General features: G+C 51.9%; 1 pseudogene; it reads left to right on the forward strand.

Annotated features, from left to right (window-relative positions):
• Positions 1–4,056, forward strand: part of LOC114638101 — a 16,619-nt pseudogene extending 12,563 nt beyond the window's left edge.
• The last annotated feature ends 417 nt before the right edge of the window (positions 4,057–4,473 follow it).

The following is a 4,473-nucleotide window of genomic DNA, read 5'->3' on the forward strand; positions in this document are numbered from 1 at the left end:
AGTGTATGTGTGAATGTGTGTATGTTTGAGAGTGTGGGTGTGGGTGGATGTGAATGTGTGAATATCTATGAGTGTGTATATCTGTGTGTATCTGTGTGTGTGAGTGTGTATATGAGTGTGTGTGAATGAGTGTATGTGGCTGTGTATGAGTGTGTGTGAGAGTGTATGTATGTGTGTGTGAGTGTGTGTGTATGTGTGTGTGAATGTGTGTATGTCTGAGTGTGTGTTTGAGAATGTGTGGGTGTGAGTGTGAATGTGTGTGAGTGTGTGTATGAGAGAGTGTGTGAGTGTGTGTATGACTGTGTGGGAATGCATGTATGTGACTGTGTATGAGTATTGTGAGAGTGTGTGGATGTCTGTGTGTGTGTGTGTGCATGCACTTATATAAGCATAAGAAAACTAAGAGCAGTGTAGATGAATGGCTCTTAGTGTTGAGAGACCTCAGAAGGGTGCATGGGGGAAGTTGGCTGTTCTGGGCAACTCAGAGATCAGGTCAATGAGGAAAACATCTCCCCATTTCTCAGAACACAATGCAGGCATGAGACCCATATAGTAACAAGGCACCTGAGAGGTTGAGAGAAGTCATGCTAACACGGGAGTATGTTGCAGCATGAAGGAAATGTCAAGGAGCTGACAATCTGGTGCTGGTGTGCAGGTGGAACCTGTCAGGAGTCTGTTAGGACCGGCTGTGGGTCTGGCACAAGGCTGTTTGGACCCACTTATTTATGTATTTACAACACAGATTTCTGAGCAGTCTGGCTTCGCAGTGTGAGGAAACCCTAATCCTAAACCACTACAGGTGAACACAGACCCCTGGTCTTTGTGGGAAACTGTGTGGTGATTGCAGGTCAAAGCCTCCTGCTTTAAAGAAAACATCTGTCCACTGCATTCCAGACCACCTGAGGGCCATCACAGTGGGGTTGTGTGTGGAGGTAGGAAGGAGCAAATCAACTGCTCTTACCCTGAAGGTTTCCACTCTGATTATTGTCTGCCATCCTGGGCTAGGCTCAGGTAGAGGATGCTATCTACACATAGGGCTCAGTGCAGAGGAAGGAGTCAGGACAAAGTCCCAAGTCCCCAGAAGTGGCTTTCAGTGTCTGAGGGCTGAGGGCGGGGCTTGGGTTGGTTTCACTTCTTGCTCTTGCTGACATTGTTTTACTGCCTGGGGACCTTTTACTGCAGCAGCAGCAGCACCTCACAAGCCCATTGGGAGGAGGTTCCTAGAAGACACAATAAACGTACCTGTGGTTGTAAATTACAAAGTCCAGGATTTGTATCACTGGACTTAGATATCCCTATCCGAAGATGGGGACCCTTATGCATTGCTCTCTATTGCCCCTGCCGTTGGTGGCCGCCCTGGCCCGGACCCAGACCCGCGCGGGTGAGTGGGGGTCGCGAGGGAAACGGGCTCGTCGGGGAGTGGAGGTTGCATCACCGGGGAAGTCGCGTCCCGGTTCCCTGCGTCGCCCACCACACCCTCCGCCCCTTCTCCACCCACATCCAGAGCCCCGCGCCCTGCTCCCATTCCCGCCCGCGCACCCGCCCGGGGTCCCGGGAGGAGGTCAGGGTCTCACCGCGCGCCGCCCCCAGGCTCACACTCCCTGCGGTATTTCCGCACCGCCGTGTCCCGGCCTGGCCTCGGGGAGCCCCGGTTCACCGCTGTCTGCTACGTGGACGATACGCAGTTCGTGCGCTTCGACAGCGAAGCGGAGACTCCGAGGGCAGAGCCATGAGAGCCTTGGGTGGAACAGATAGAGCCAGAGTATTGAGAGCAGGAGATGCAGATACTCAAGGAGCACACTCAGAATTTCCGAACTTGCCTTCAGAACCTGCTCCACCTGTACAACCAGAGTCAGAATGTTAAGTGTCCCCTCCAGTGTCGGAGGTCACGTCCCCTCACGAGCTCACTGAAGGCCAATGGGATCCTCTGTGGGTGCCTGAGTTTTGCTTTAGGTTTGGGGACTGTTCCTGAAGATGGGCGAGACTCAGTACATGCCCGGGCCAGGTTTCCACACTATCCAGGATATGCACGGGTGCTACGTGGGACCAGATGGTCAGTTCCTACACGGGCAGTATCAACATGCCTATGATGGCTACGATTACATCACTCTAAACAAGGACCTGAGCTCCTGGACCGCCGCAGATGCTGATACTGCCTTTGTCTTGCCTCAGGATAGAGAGAAGGCTTCTGGCTTTCTTGATCCAGTATTCGGGGGGGGGGGGCTCTCCTCAATATGTACCCTTCTCTCAGTACAGTTCAGAGTCTGTTTTTGAACGGAAACGGAGAAGATCCCTGGAATAACCAAGAGTAGCCCCCTTCAGTCAGCAGGCCGTTAGAGCAATGGCTTCTCCGGAGCCCTGTTCTCCTCACACTCTGAGGTCATTGGAGTCTGACTCTGGTGACACTGAGTGTCTCAGACCCAACCTGTCAGGAGGAGAAGTCTCTTTCTCAACAGGTGGTGAGAATCCTGGAGTACCTAGGCCCTTTCACAGGAATCCTAGAAATTCCCAAAGAACAGATTATCTGGATGGCTGCTGAGGGACTTTGACCCCTCTCAGCACCCAGCCCTCCACAGGAGCATCTGCAGTTTCCAGGAAGAATGAAAAATATCTGAACTTTCCAAATCTTCTCCTCAGAACCCCCCCCCCCCAAAGACACGTGTAGCCGATCACCCCAGACCTGAAGGTGATGTCATCCTGAGGTACTGGGCCCTGGGCTTCTACTTTGCTGACATCACCCTGACCTGGCAGTTGAATGGGGAGGAACTGATTTAAGACATGGAGCTTGTGGAGACCAGGCCTTCAGGGGATGGAACCTTCCAGAAGTGGGCATCTGTGGTGGTGCCTTCTGGGGAGGAGCAGAATTACACATGTCATACGCACCATGATGGGCTGCCTGAACCCCTCACCCTGAGATGAGGTAAGGAGGTTGTGGGTGCAGAGCTGGGATCAGGGAAAGCTGGAACCTTCTGCAGATCCTGAACTGGTCAGGGCTGAGACCTGGGGTCATGACCCTCACCTTCATATCCTGTACCTGTCCTTCCCAGAGCCTCCTCCATCCACTGACTCTAACATGGTGATCATTGCTGTTCTGGCTGTCCTTGGAGCTGTGGCCATCATTGGAGCTGTGGTGGCTTTTGTGATGAAGAGGAGGAGAAACACAGGTAGGAAAGGGCAGGGTCTGAGTTTTCTCTCAGCCTCCTTTAGAAGTGTGCTCTGCTCATTAACGGGAAACACATCCACACCCTGCATTGCTGCTGCATCCAACTGGGTCTGCTGTCATTTCTGGGAACTTCCTAGGGTTAGATTCCTTCATTTCTCACAGCTTTTCTTCTCACAGGTGGAAAAGGAGGGCACTGTGCTCCAGCTTGAGGTAGGTGTAGGGGACAAGATTGTCTCTGAGACTCTTCGGGTAAAGCTGACTGACTAGAACTCAGTCAGCCCATAATAGCCACTTCAGTCCCAACTGTCAGTCTCCTGAGTGTTTTCTTTCTTTAACTGCAGGCGTGTCCAGAGCTCTGACTTGTCTCTAGAGGCTTGAAAAGGCAACACATGGGGCCTGGGTTTGGGACTGGGGCAAAAAGGAGAGGACTGGGTCTCAGACCCTCTCAGGTTAAGACCTTTGAATGAGAGGTGGACCTTTGAGATGTTTTCATATTGACTGTCCTGACTCTTGTTTTTTTACCCTGAGGTAGCTTTCTTGTGGGGTCAAGTTCTGACTTAGAAACAACAAATGTCTGAAGCTATTTGCTTTTCCTGTGTGCACAATGGGAAGACCTGGAGAGCCCAGGCTACCCTGGCACACCAGGACCCTATCCCTGAACTTCTCTGTGTTCCCTTCCACAGCCAACCTTCCTGGTCCAGCCAAACACTGGGGGACATCTGCATCCCGTCAGCTCCATGCTGCCCTGAGCTGCAGCTCCTCACTTCCACACTGAGAATAAGAATCTGAATGTGAACTGGATTTTTAACATCTTGACCTGAGGGGTCGATTAGAGGGTACATTAAGGGTTTGAGAATACTGTGGAGTAAATAAATGGCAGCATTGAGAGAGAACCTTCCAGAACCTGTGTTTCCTGTCCTGAGTGTGAGGTGGGACAGGAAGAGGTGGTGGTCATGCCCATCTGGAGCACAGCCCAGGAGCACTTTGGTGTGGTCTGGTCACTCCTCAGCTTTGTCCTCCTGAGATCTTTTGTCCTGGTCACTTGGTAGAACCACAGGCTGACAGATTCTAATCTAAGAGACAGAGGGATGATGACCTTAGCCCTGTCTTGTCTCCAGGATTACAAGCAGCCAGGGCAGCTGTGACAGGTCAACCTTGGCTCAGCCCTGGCTCTGGCTCTTCATCCTTCTTCTGTGTCTATTTCTGCATCTTTTTAGTTTGGATGGAGGAGTAGGCCCATTCTGATTCCTGTGAGTGGTACTGGTCTCATTCTCTTTTGAGGTCCCTGAATGATGGCAGTGGTTTTCCAT

Source organism: Grammomys surdaster, unplaced genomic scaffold (assembly GCF_004785775.1).
Source record: "Grammomys surdaster isolate TR1022 unplaced genomic scaffold, NIH_TR_1.0 125504, whole genome shotgun sequence".
Lineage (NCBI taxonomy): Eukaryota > Metazoa > Chordata > Mammalia > Rodentia > Muridae > Grammomys > Grammomys surdaster.